Genomic DNA, 15,180 nt, shown 5'->3' with positions numbered 1-15,180 from the left:
GCACAATTGATAACAAAGAAAGCAGAGCACACAGACATACGAAACTGGCGTCCAATCTCACTAATCAATACAGATTGCAAAATCATTTTCAAAGTTATTGCAAACCGACTAAAGCCAATACTGCCTGAAGTTATTGGCCGACATCAAACGTATTCTTTCCTGGGAGAACAATACATGATAACCTACATTTAATAAGAGATCTCATCGATATCGCAAACAGCCAAAATGAAGATCTAGCACTCATCAGCCTTGATCAGGAGAAGGCTTTCAACAGGGTAGAGACATTCGGCTATGGCCCTCTCATCATTTAAACAGTGCAATTGCTATACAGAGATGCACTCTTCTGTTTAAAAATTAACAACATGCTCACCAGCACTTTGCCATACTTTCGAGGGATCAAGCAAGGATATCCCCCCCCCCCTCTCTGGACAATTATACACATTGGCCATAGAACCCTTCTTAAAAATGAGTACACAATATCATCATCTCCAAACAAACCAGCATAATAGAGGCATATCAAAAAATAACCCTCTCAGCATATATGCTGATGACGTCACAGTAATAATCCGTAATGACAAAGAAATGACAGTAACCAATGAAGCACACAGACTATATGCACAAGCCTCAGGGACCAAATTAAACTCTGCAAAAACCACTAGTTTGTAGTCAGGCAGATGGAAGGCCAGAACTGATTCTCCAATTGAATGTACCTGGTCAAATGAAGGTCAAACATATTTAGGTGTACACCTTGGCAACACCAAAATATATAATGCACTGAACTGGACACAGCTACACAACCGATTTAAACAAGAAAATGGAACAGCATTCGTTCAATGTCTTCACTTAGAGGAAGAATCCTAATAATCAACCAGATGGCTGTGAGTGTGCTATGGCATACCCTCAAAGTACTAACACCCCATGAAGACTTTCTCCATCACATTAAAAAGGCAATGAAACGTTTCCTATGGATCAATACAAACTGGACAACATAATCTGAACTCTGCAAGCCACTCAATAAGGGAGGTCAAGGCCTGATTTCTCTTGAAAACATCTCCACAATCATGCTTATGTAACCACCTTCGATTACATCATTAAATTATCCACCAGAGGACTTACACTTTCCACAATCCTTCGAATGGCCAGTTCTGTATCACCACCTCCTAAACTACCTCAATTTTACAAAGATGCTCTACAGCAGTGGAAAAATACGGAACTTCATCACACACTGACAGGATCAACAGAGTCAGCTGTACTAACAGAACCACTGTTTTCGAACAGAAACATAACGTCTCACAACTGGCCAGCCCTTCCTTTTCCCTACGTGGAAGGGCTAGGCAGGAATTAAGAATCATAGGGGACCTCCTGACCCAGACAGTAAAGTGGAAAACACTCACATGCCTATCATTGAAAAATTCCAAAACTGAAAAGCAATATCAACTGATGCAAGTTGCTATTATAAAAGCCTTCCCAGATATCGCTACCCGTATCCGTATTTCTTCTAGAAACTGCAGGGAGCTTACCTTTCATCTTGCATCATTTGAAGCCATCACTTCCAATTCTTCCCTCCAACTACAAGAAAATATACCATTTCCTCTTGTCAGTGCCTCCAACTTCGCCCTTTGTATATTCATCCTTAACCCTCTCATTTACTAAGCTGCACATGCCACCCAGTTTTCAGTGGGATCTTCCATATACTGTAAATCGAGATGTGCCAAACCAGATTCCAACAGGAGGCTATGGCATAACAGCTTGCCAACTCCTACTAAGCTCCACAAATTTCAGCTAAGACAATCAGATCAGTGTCTATTCTGCAAAGTTTCAAGCACCTTGAAACACACATATCTAACCTGTCCTGCAAACAAAGCAATGATTACCTACATCCTGAATATAGACTCTAGCACCTGTAACTATGCACACAGCCAAGAAGACTACTGGAATTTAGTCCATACAAAAGAGAACAAACACAGAATATGCAATTTCTTCTTCATCTATGCCAAGACCATATTTACAGTTTCTACCTTAAGCACACAAGAAATAACCAGCACCCATCCATCACTGAATCGGAACGAACCCTCATGTGTAGCCTATGTTGGAAACTACAAAGCAGGCTTTCACTGGAATTTGATTATTACAAAGCAATAGGAACTGTTGAAAAATTCATAGAGGAGTGGAATTCAACTGGTACCCTGTTCTGGATTGCCGATGACAATACACTTCAGCTGAAAAATAACTAAAAGTGATACTGAACTGTAATATTGACTCTTACTGAAAAGACACATCCTGTTTACCACTAATGTACTTGTTTTTCCCTCATTTCTATTGTGCATCTAAAAAGAAAATCATTTTTTTTCTCTGTAATATACATTTTTATAATATGTAAACAGTCCTTTTTTTTTTTTTTTTGTTATCTATCTTCCAATGTATATTTTATCAAGTTTAATAAAAATAAATAAATAAAATTAAAAAAATATTCCACTTGTGTACCAGCACTAACACCTAACCTGTATAATCTATCCTATTCAACTGGCATCTACCCTACAACATAAAAACATACCCACATCCAGCCCATCTGAAAGAAAGGCGATAAAAGTCAATTAACGAACTACTGCCCAGTTGCTCTATTTCTGTTCTCTCTAATATTATTATTATCATCATCAAATTCCTGACATTTATGCTCAAGGAGTGTACAGGATATGATAGTATTACATGAAAAATTTACATCATTACTAACTTCCTATCTACAATTTTCCTCCAAATTCATCTGCTACCTGTCAAGGCTCCAGCATTGTCAGATCTTATATTTCTATCTTCTAAGGCACTTTTTACCATATCAATCCACCTATATCTTGGTCTTCCTCTGGGTCTTTTTCTTGCCAACCTGGCAGAGAATACTTGTTTTGCTAATCTTTCCTCTCCCATTCTGTTTAAGTGACCATACTACCTGAGATTAGCATTGCTAACACATTCCTGGATGCTATGAATTACTCATTACATATCTCAACTATATCCTATACAGCAGTTGGTCTTATACCATACTCTAATATTATGGAAAAGGTAATCAACATCTAACTCTGAACCACCTAGAGACCTACCAACTAATCAGTGACCAGCAGTATGGATTCTGCCACTGAAGATCTCGAGCTGGTTTTCTAGCTTTCACCACCTCTCTCTGGACTCAAGCCATGAAAAAATTTCAAGAAACTCATGTGGCTTTCCCCCTGACATTTCAAAGGAATTTGATTGGGTTTATCACAGAGGTGCACGTAGTGAACTTAGTGCACTTAGTGAAAAGGTAGAAACTGTAATATTTTGCTGATGACAGTACTCCATTATCTGTCTGCCTTCACACTTTGCAACTGAATCGGCAACTTTCTCACAGGTCACTCACAGAGCCCATCCATCACGACTGCCTATCATGAATGGATGGGTTCCTCTCCTCAGATTTTCACACCAATGCAGGAATACCTCAGGGTTCCATTCTTTCACCCACTCTCATCCTCATGTATATGAGGAAGAGAGTGGGTGAAAAAGCAAATGACTTGCTCTCACAAACTTTCAATCCTATCCATAGTTTTGCCAATGGTAGTACCCTCCATTCCTCCTTTTCATTTGACAAACTTTATAGTGCTCGAGTATTTGAATCCTCAAGATCCACTATGACTAATGTCCTGAACTCTGTTCTCTTATCTATCCCAATAGAGCAAGGACAACCTTGTAGACTTCAATGCCACCAAAACTCAGTCCTGTCTGATTTCTCGCAAGTAAGAGCTCGTATCTGTCCCCTTACCTTCAATAATACCAAGATATCTAAATGTGATCAGATTTCCCTTCTTGGACTGAATACTTCCAATTTTTACTGCACAAACACCTTTCCACTATGGTTTCTGCAGCTTCCAAAAATCTTGGCATACTTTTTTGCACTACTTCACACCTTCATAGCTGCTAACTATATACAAATCCGAAATCCACCCAACCATGGAATATTTCTCCCATATTTAGGGTAGTTCATCAAAATCCTCTATAAGATTGCCTAATTCTATTCAGAAGAGGGCAATCCAATTAATTAATGATACCTCTCTCACAGATGGTCAGTTTCTGCTTTGTGCATCTTCTGCAGATATTTTCATGGACAGTGCTCTGTTGAATTATCCACTATTATTCCTCCACTTTTTCCCAAAATCATGAGAACAAGACAAGAGCCACTGCTAACCAACACCCCTTTTAGAGTCATTACAGCACATCTTGAAACTCACCAAAATAACTTCACTGCCTCCTCTTTCATTCCAACTACTTCTGTTCTTTGGAACAGCCTCTCCTAGCTCTGCCCTCCCCAAGGAATACAACTTTCAGTTTTTCAAAAAATAAAAGGGTAATCAGATTCCTCCTTTCTTCTTCTTATCCTTTTGCCCACAGACTGCATTGATCTTCTATACATCTTATGACCTTTCATGTATGAGTCAGATTAAAAAAAATCTCAAAAATGAGAGAAGTTCTTACTAGCATACTTTTTCAGCACCTGGAGGCTTAGTAATTAGCAATATAGATTCCAACTGGACTTGATCCACTGAAGATTTCTTAGTTATTATCACCCACCTTTGGAAATAAGTCACCAGTTTCTTCTCTGTTTGTTCATTAAATATCACAATGGATAAATTCTCCTCAAATTTCTTGACAGTGCAAAAATACCCAAGGATTCTATAGGATTTACACTTTTGCACTTTACACAATGAAATTTTACCCATAGTTTTGCTGATGACAGTACTCCATTACTCTCTGTTTAACAAGTTTTGTGGTACATAATTATTTCAATCTGAAGATCTAGAGCTAATGACAAACAATATCACCTTGCCACTCTTCAGTGGGATAAGAACAACTCTGTGGACTTCCATGCTTCCAGAACATTGTTTTATCTTATTTCTCATTAAAATTTCATTTCATTTTCTACTTACCTTTAATAATACATCTCCTCAAGATTTCTTTTCTTCAGTTAACCTTACACCTCCAGCCTTTCTGGGCATAAACACATCACACTCTCTAAAAAATACTGTATTTTCCTCAAGGATGGCTGCTCACATCTGTTACACAAGTGTTAACTCTATGTAAATACCAAATTTGCACAACACTGGAATACAGTTCATGCATTTGGAGTGGTGCACCAAAACTCTCCTAAAGATGCTTGATGATATCCAGAAGCAGGAGATCTGATTAACCGATGAACTCACTCTCTCATATTCACTACAATCACATTTTGGGACTCTCCATTTCTTTCTTATGCCTCTTCAATAGATATTTTCTATTGAAGTTGCCTAGTTATTATTTAGTTATCTTTTAATTTCATTTAAGCATATAAGAACATAAGCAACAGTATTTGCAAACATCCATTTACTGACTTGCTTCAAAACTACTAAAAAAACTGCACTTCCTGCACTATTCTTTTAACAACAATCATCATTCTGGTTATCATAAAAACTACAACCATTAATTCTTCAAGAAACACAGTCCTACTTCTTCCCAACCACAACATGACACCGATGCTTTACATTTGTGCCCTTTTGTGTATGTGTGGTTTAAATTAAAATAATAATAATTATTATATTATCATATTTATCAGCAGTGGCCATTGTCAATCTGCTTCCTTTCCAAGATGACTCTGAAACTGTATTTGATTAGCTTTTTATACCATGTCATGCTTGCAAATCTGGTGATATCATCAATCCACCATGATTTTGGTTGGCATCATGGTAGTTTTTTTTTTTTTTTTACTTCCATGGAATCCAATCCTATACTTCTTTTGTCTATGACTGATACTGTCATGGTTGATTTGTTTATCATTAAGCAACATGCCCAGCATATTGCCATTCATATGTTTTACTCCTTCAATGATGCCAGAGACTTTGACTTAATTTCTTATCCACATATTACTTTTGTGATCCATTCTTGTAAATAATTTTCCAATACCAAGCATACTTCTTTCCATACTACATTATGTTGTTCTTAATGTTTGTATTTCCTTTGGGCATCCATGTTTCACATCCATATGTTAATATAGGAAAGATACATTTGTTAAAAACTTTCCTTTTCAAGCATAATGGTAATTGGCTTTCGAATACCAATTATAATTTTCCAAATGCTTTCCACACATGCATTTTACAGCTTTTAATTTCGTTCATAATATTTTGATTCATTGACATCCATTGTCCTAAGCGTGTGTACTGATCCACTTGTTCAATTTCATCACTATTGATTTTAATTATTTCTGGCTGTACATAGCTTTTGAACATATCTTGGGACTTTTTTTAGGTTTATCTTTAAGCCACAACTTTTTTACTAGCAATTTGGAGTTCATGGATATGAGTCTGAAATTCATGTGCAGTTGAAGTAAAGATAACTATAAGAACTGCTAGAACATAAGTTTTAGCAGTTCTATGGAAAGCTACAAGTATTGAGACCATATACAAATAAAGAGTTTAATAAAAATAAACAAATATAGTCTGACAAGTTTCATAAATCATCAGGGATATTAGCAAAAAGTTACACACACACACACACACACACACACACACACACACACACACACACACACACACACACACACACACACACACACACACACACACACAAAAAAAGACAAGAAACAATTAAACATATTAGATGTTAGCAGAATATCACGATTGGTATACATTCAAATAAGTACCAGAATAAAAAAAAATAAAATAAAATAAAAAATCTTAAATTCATTACTGTATGCATGCTGAAACAGTTGTGGCTTTGTGTTGTCATGTTGCAAAAACAAGTTGTTCCTCTGCTAGAATATAATTAATTCCTTCTTTCAACTTTCTGATGGTTTCCCTACTTCTGCAAATCATCGTTTGTAGCTTCTGGTAGCTTACTTTGTGATTGGTCATTAATATCAACTCTATCATTGCTGTTTCTTCTTCATTCTCAAATGATGTCATGTTTACAGGTCATCTATACAATTACAGGTGGTGCAATTGTATAGATGTATAAATTAAAGATACCAAGAAATTATATACTTGGTTTAATCTTTATCCAACTGTAAGCAAACAAAGTTTGTGCCTGAAGAATTTTCAGGACTGTGGCAACTCATATAAGGAAGCTTCCCCAGGATGAAGTATCCCAAAAAAGTGTTTGCTGAACAACTCCACTATGTCCTTTTCATCACTCACTCTATTCTTCTTTTTATCCAATAATATCATTGTTCAACAATCATTTCTCCTCCTACTTGCCACATAGAAAAAAAATTCCTTACGATTTTCTTTGGATCTCGGGGCTAATCTATAAATTAAAGGTGCCAAGAAATTATGTTCTTGGTTTTTTCATCCTTTATCCAAGTATAAGCAAACAAAGTTTGCACCTGAAGTATCTTCAAGACTAAGGCAACTCGTATAAGGAAGCTAAGACTTCACATCACTTGCTTTAGCATCCCATAAAGCAAAGCACATCTCCTTGCAGACACGTATAATGCTATGCATTATGGTAAGGGTCACTACCCCAGACCGATTTCGACCTTTTTCGAGGTCTCTTCAGTGGGAGCCAGACCTGTAGGTGATACTAAGACACAAGATGCAAGAAGTTGTCTATAAGGGTGAAGCAAAATGCTTTTATAATCCCTGCTATCTGATAAGGTTGCTGTGTAGGGAAAAGTTTATATGAGCTAAGTGCTCTGCCCGAGTGGGTACAAGTTAAAAATCTTCGTTAGGAATTAGGATGGCTTTAGGTCTCCTATATTTGGAGAAATCGGTTTCATCATAATTTGCTGCTTGTTGTACAAGTTCATTTGGATGTGAAGACGATGCTGAGAAGAACTTTACTGTTGAAGATTGCAGGAAAGAGTAGATGTAGGGGATATCTGTATCCCAGTGGAGTTGGACATTTCTGATATACCATGGTGCATTTAAGATCATGCGGAGACATTTGTTTTGCACTCTCTGTAGTTTGAGGATATTTGTACTTGAGGTGTGGCTCCAGGCTGGGAACACATAAGTAATAATGAATCAAATCATCAACTGATAAAATAGCAGTTTAATTTTGGTATCCAGCTTGCTATTCCTATTGATAAGAGGGTAAAGCTGTGCAATAATTTTTGATGACTTTGTACATGAGGCTTTTGTGTGTGGACTGAAGGTTAGTTTTCTGTCCAGCCGTACACCGAGATATTTGGCTTCTGCTTTCCAGGGAATGTTGGTATTAAATAGGAAGATATCATCTTTGGGAGATATTGAGTTTTTAGTGAAGAGCATGGCGATACTCTTCTGAGGGTTTACTTGCAATCTCCATTCCGAGAACTAGTGCTCTAATTTCAGCAGGTTTTCTTGTAGTTTCTTCATGACAAGGTGCGGCTTAATAGATCTGGCTAGTATAGCTGCGTCGTCTGCATATAGGGCAATGATAGATGACACTGGATTGTGCAGTATGTCCGCCATGTAAATTGAGATAAGTACCGGTGCCAGTATGGACCCTTGAGACAATCCTGCCAAGATTCATCGCTGGGTAGATAATATATCATTTAGTTTGACTTGCATTCGTCTGCCACTAAGAAATAACTTTATAATTTGGACTAGATCTAATGGAATACCAGCTAAAATCAACTTGTATAGTAGTCCAGAGTGCCATAATTTGTCGAATGTCTTTTCTAAGTCAAGAAAAACTGTTCTGGTGTATTGGTGCCAATTGTAATTTGTGGTAATGAACTCAATTAGTCTGTGAATTTGTTGAGTGATGCTGTGAAACCGGCAAAAACCAAACTGTTCTGTAGGAAGGATGTTTAACTTTTTTACTGAAAGTTGAATTCTGGAAAGGATAGCTTTTTCTGCTATTTTGCCCAAATTAGAAATCAGACTTATGGGAGGATAACTTTGAGGCTGCTGAGGATCCTTGCCAGGCTTATAAATAGGAACCATGTCTGCCAACTTCCATGCAGAGGGAAAGTACTTGAACCTGAACATAGTATTTATTATTGTTGTAAGATGTACAATGGCCTTTCAGAGTAGCAGTTTAATAATTTTGTTGGATATGCCATCAGGCCCAGGAACTTTTTTATTCTTTAAATTCTTTATAATGCCATAAATTTCAGCTGGAGAAGTAGATGTGAGTTATCTGGTACAGGTATCAGACCGTTTTAATACGTGTCTGATATGGCAGTGGACTTAGTAAATATGATTGAAATGTAGATTATCATATGAAGGGCTACACTGTTTTTCTAAATTTTTAGCTATAGTTTTGGCTTTTTCTGCATCTGTGTAAACAATGTTCAGAACAGATTTGAGAGGAAGAGATTTGTTTTTGATGTTTCTCAGCAGCTTCCAGATGGTTTGTTCACCAGTTGATATGGAAGCTAATTTGTCTTCCCATAGTTTGTTTCTGTGGGCTTTAAGTGCATCTCTCACTGCACTGTTCATTTTGTTGAGATATTTTTTGTCTTGGGATGCCCTGGTGTTATGGTATCTTTTTCTTGCTTTATTTTTTCCCCTGATTAAATTCATTATATCATCTGATAGTCGTTTAGGCTTAAAAACAGTTGAATTTGATAGCATCTATCTCCTCAAATTCAACTGTTTTTAAGCTTAAAAACAGTTGAATTTGAGGAGATAGATGCTATGGCTGTGTTGATTTGATCAGTAAGTTTATTGAGTGCAGATTCGATTTCTTCCTTGGAATTAATATGAGGAATGGGATCAATGTAGTTTGGAAGCATTTTGGATTGTTTATCCCAAGGAATGAAGGTGTGAGGCGATGAGGGAAGTTCCCTCTGATAACCCAGTTGGAGCAGAATAGGGTTGTGATCTGATGATAATTCATTCAGTGATTCCAGGTGTACTGCAGGTTAACATTCTGGAGGACGACTATATCCAAGACGTCGGAGGAACTAGTCGGACTGTGGTGAGTTGGCACTGAGGGGCCAGCCACAGCTGTGCAATTTGAGCTTGTGTAGTTAAAGTGTATGCGACCATTACTATTTATAGACCTACTGCTCCAGGCGTGATGTTTTGCATTTAAATCTCCGGTGATAATGAGTGGTAGTTTAACTCCGAGGATGGCATCCAGATATGTGGTCAGCAATTTTTTGATGGTGGGTTGTAAGCGACATAGACTTTTAGATTTACGACAGAGTTAGTGATGACATTGATACCTGTGACTTCGAGATTAGTGGTTGTAGGGATGGCTACAGTGTGATGGTTAATGTGATTTTTGATGAGAATGGCTGTACGACCACTTCTATAATCAAGCCTATCCCTGTAAAGTTGGTATCCTTTGAATTCGGGATTGTCAGTAAGTCTCAGATGAGTTTCGTTAATTAGTAATATATCCGGATTATATCTGTCATTGAATTCTATTATTTCTAGTATTTTATTTTTGAAGCCGTTAGCATTCCAAGCAATAATTTTTAAAGAATCTGGGGTGAATTTTTTCCTACGCATTGGAGAGTGCAGATAAAATGGACTGAGTTTGCTGTAAGAATTTTTTGTAGTGCTTAGTGACGGATTTCAGTTACAGAAATCCTGCAACATATTTGCAAGAGAAGAGGTGATGATGGCTGTTATATTTGAATGTGGATTTGGCATATTCTGGTCCTGGACTGTCTTTTTGGGGTGGGCCATGTCAGCATAGGTTCTTGTTTGGTGTTGAAAGTTCATTTTTTTGGCAGGCTCAGTTGATGATGGGTGAACACCTGTCATCCTGTTCAAACTGGTGTGAAACTGATGAATTTGAGTTTCTGGAGCTCTTGTTTCTGATAATGACTGGTAGATTGACTGATTAACTCAGTTCGCCTGTTTTTGGGGTGGCAAATGTACCCTCTGCAATTAGCAGGGTGAGGGCTACTGCAATTAGCTCACTTAGCCGGGGTGGATTTTGGCTTGGAGCAGGTATGTGTGGGGTGGGTCTCACTACATTTTCTGTATTGAGTTTTGCACAACTTCTGGGCATGGCCAAATTTTTGCATCTATGGCACTGCCCAGAAGAGGCCCTCTTCCTAAGTGGCTCCAGTGAGACCGTAAGCCCACAGATTGTCTTCAAGTTGTATATGTTTTTATAGATATTATGTATCTCCACCAATGCCAGAGGCATAGGGGTCTTGTTTGATCTGTACATTCTGCTGACCTTTATGGGAGGCATATCTTGCATGTTGAGGTCAGCAGCTATTTCATCTGTTTCGATGTCTTCTGATACTCCTCGGAGTACCACTTTTACATTTTTTTCTGAGGTAAATGTAAAGGTATGATATTGGATACCTTTTACATCGAACTCCTTGGTTAAATTTCTATAATCAGTCACTGTAGCAGGCTGAATTTTGATGCCCCTCCTCTACTTTTGGCAGTGGAGTAGTTAATTTGCAGGTTGGTCATGGTGGTTCTTAAGGATGTCCATCTCTGTTTTTTTTCCCTTAGAATGACTGGAGGCACCTTTTCATTGGTGGAGGCTGAGGAATCTGTGTTGGGGGCATCTTCATCCATGCCATTATGATTTGTTGACTCCGAGGCGAGAGTTTTGCACTTTTTGCGTGCATGAGTCTCTCCTTGATCTGAGTGAGTAAAGTCAGAGATTACTAGATTTAGTTTTTCCTCCTTTTGAGGAGCGTCTTCATTTTGATCATCATCAGTCCCGGGTAAAGAGTAGAAATTTAGGAAGCTGGGCCATTCAAGCTCGAACTTCTTAAGGAGTTTCTTTATGGAGCTGAATGCCAGCCCTTTATCTAGAGAATCTATAATGATGTCGAGATCTATCATATTTGATGGCCATTTAAGCTTAAACTTTGAAGCTTATTTACAAGGATAAGTGCTGGCTCTTCATCAAGAGAATCTGTGAAGGCATCCAAATCTAACACATTCATCATTATTGATTTGCATATAAACACAAGTAAATCCTGCAAGTCTATAGACCTGAAATAAATGTGCTAACAATGGTGATTCTAGAGGATTTTAGGCCTAGTGAATCAGCCTCGTTGCAATTTCAGTTCATTTACCTGTGTTATTCTCAGTTTAATAGCCTTCCAGAATCCAACTCAACTGAATAAAAGTACTCGCAAACTTCATTTAAAAGTAACCATAATCAATTCACTATTAAAACATGGAATAAAACTCTAATGATTTCAATCACAACTATTCATACCATTCATACAACTATTAATATTCTTGGCAACGGTGACACATGAATTTTCATGAGTCACCGTTGCCAAGAAGAAACTGAAGTAATGCAGAAGTCATATTTTCATATACGAGTTGCCAAAAGGTGTCACACCTTATTATTAAATTACTCTGGATTAGAGAAAGTTGTTTGAAGTTTTTTCACTTGGTATACTACACATTAAATATACCATGAAATTATATATACACTTGGTTTAATCCTTTATCCAAGTGTAAGCAAATGAAGTTTGCGCCTGAAGTATTTTCAGGTCCTGAAAATACTTCACGACCTGAAAATATGAGTTGCTTCCTTATACGAGTTGCCCTAGTCCTAAAAATACTTCAGGTGCAAATTTTGTTTGCTTACACTTGGATAAAGGATTAAACCAAGTATGTAATTTCTTGGTATCTTTAATTTATAGTATAACCAAGTGAAAAAATTTCCAACAACTTTCTTCAATCCAGAGTAATTTAATAATAAGTTGCGACACCTTTTGGCAACTTGTATATGAAAATATGACTTCTGCATTACTTCAACCTTAATATCACTTCTTGGTCTGCTCCCACTTCCTTTGCAAAATCCAAAAAAAATAGCACAATATCCCATTTCCTCATCAATCACTGTTGTCATGTTATTATAAAAGGCAATCATATTACTAAACCAAGAGTGCACCTTAAAAAATCCATGTTGATTCTCACAGATAACATTACCCTCATCTGCCCAATGCTGTATATGGTCCTTCACTAATTTCTCAAAGATCTTAACTACTGATGAAACACAAACTGGACTATAATTTGACATTTCCAATCTGCTACCACCCTTATGGAATGGCACTATCTTACCTTCTTTCATTCCTTAGATACCTTTCCAGTATCTAAGGAATGAAAGAAGCAAGACTTTCATTGAAAAGTCAGGTCAACACAGGAATAAAGGTTGGAACCAATCTGGATAGCGACCCTTCCTATAATGCATATGCATTATACGTGTCTGCAAGGAGATGTGCTTTGCATTATGGGATACTAAGGCAAGTGATGTGAAGTCTTAGCTTCTTTATACAAGTTGCCCCAGTCCTGAAAATACTTCAGGCACAAACTTGGTGTGCTTACAGTTGGATAAAGGATTAAACCAAGTATATAATTTCTTAGCATCTTTAATTTATACATCTATACAATTGCACCACCATAAACCTGTAAACATGACATCATTTGAGAATGAAGATGAAGAAACAGCAATGATAGAGTTGATATTAATGAACAATCACAAAGTAAGCAACCAGAAGCTACAAATGATGATTTGCAGAAGTAGGGAAACCATCAGAAAGTTGAAACAAGGAATTAATTATATTGTAGCAGAGGAACAACTATTGTTTTTGCAACATGACAACACAAAGCCAAAAGTAAGCATATTCACTTTAACAGCTGCTGAAGAGAATGAATGAATTATGATCTAAGTTGTAGATCACTGTATTGTTACAGCCCAAATTAAAGACATATCAATAGAATTCATTTTGAAAATGAGAAAAGAAAACAAAAATCAAAGAAGGAGTGAGGGAATGATAAAAAATAAAAAAATAAATAAAACAAAAGATCAGCATTAATAAAAATTTCAGTACTGTTTTGTGCAGATATAAAAATAAATAAGAAAAATGTAAAAGGAAGATGAAATTGATCTGAAAATAAGCAAGGGCATAAATTCATCCTATATAGGAGGAAGAGGAATATACAAGGGTGATCTGAAAAGTTCTCGGCCTCCACCATAGATGGCAACACTATATTCAAGATTTTTTTTTTCCTAAGTTGGTACATCTGTCATATGCATTCGTGTGAAATTGTAAGTCATTCTATCAAGTAGTTTTTTTTATACAGCTGTCTAAAGCAAAAGCATTGTCTGTATCCCTCGAAATGGACAAAACTGAGTATCACGTGGTCATAAAATTCTTTGTAAAAGAAAGTTTAACGGCAAAAGAAATTCATTCGAAGTTCATAAAAGTTTGTGGGCACTCTTCTCCTTTGTTTTTGACAATTAAGAAATGGGCTGCCGAGTTTAAATGCGGCCGTACCAGCCTTGAAGATGATCCATGTGAAGGACATCCAAAAAAGTGTAACAACACCAGAAATCACTGATGAATGGCGAGTCAAAGTGTGTGAAATTGCTGAAACTGTAGGTATTTCAAAAGAACATGTAGGATATATTTTGCATGAAGAATTGCAAATGAAATAGCTTTGCGCAAGATGGGTGCCGCGCTTGCTCACTGCAGATCAAAAACGCACTCGCATGAAAATCTCTGAACAGTACTTGGAGCATTTTAACAAGAATAAAACTGATTTTGTGCATCGATTTATTACTATGGATGAGATTTGTATTCACCATTACACACCAGAATCCAAACAGCAGTCAATACAGTGGACAGAAGCCAGTTGTTCAGTGCCAAAGAAGACAAAGTCGGTCCCATCAGCAGGAAAGGTCATGGCATCGGTGTTTTGGAATACTTAAGGCATTTTGTTTTTAATTATCTTGAAAAGGATAAAATAATAACCAGGGAATATTATTCCGATCCTTTAACCAGACTAGATGAAAAAATTCGTGAGAAAAGACCCAGTTTGCAGAAGAAAAAATCATCTTTTATCAGGACAATGCACCTGCCCACAAAGGTGGATTGGCAATGTGAAAATTAAGGGATCTACACTATGAATTGTTGGAACATCCACCCTATTCCCCAGATTTGGCTCCCTCTTCCCAAAACTAAAACTCTTCCTCTGGGCAGCATTTTTCTTCAAATCAAGAGGTGATTGCAGCTGTAGAGGGGCATTTTGCAGATCTTACTGAGAACCACTACAGGAATGGGATAATGGTGCTGGAGCATCACTGGAATAAATGTATTAGTCTTAAGGGAGATTATGTTGAAAAATAAAAATAATTTTGAAGTTATAAATTCGTTTTTATATTATTAGGCCGAGAACTTTTCAGACTACCCCTTATAGTATTTGCTAGTGAGAATGGACAGCAGAAAGAGAGAGCGATTCCTATAGTGGCTTT

At 37.1% G+C, this 15,180-nt stretch overlaps 1 protein-coding gene across 1 annotated transcript in view; it reads right to left on the bottom strand.

Moving 5' to 3' along the window:
- The window catches only part of Cad87A (cadherin 87A), a 1,045,423-nt gene that overhangs the window by 670,612 nt on the left and 359,631 nt on the right, over positions 1-15,180 (bottom strand). The gene's annotated exons all lie outside the window — the stretch shown is intronic.

This window comes from Typopeltis vanoorti, chromosome 7 (assembly GCF_054136105.1).
Source record: "Typopeltis vanoorti isolate ZY-2024b chromosome 7, IOZ_Tvanoo_1.0, whole genome shotgun sequence".
Classification (NCBI taxonomy): domain Eukaryota; kingdom Metazoa; phylum Arthropoda; class Arachnida; order Uropygi; family Thelyphonidae; genus Typopeltis; species Typopeltis vanoorti.
Note: the sequence above shows the minus strand (reverse complement) of the source record. Positions and strands in the feature narration are given on the sequence as shown.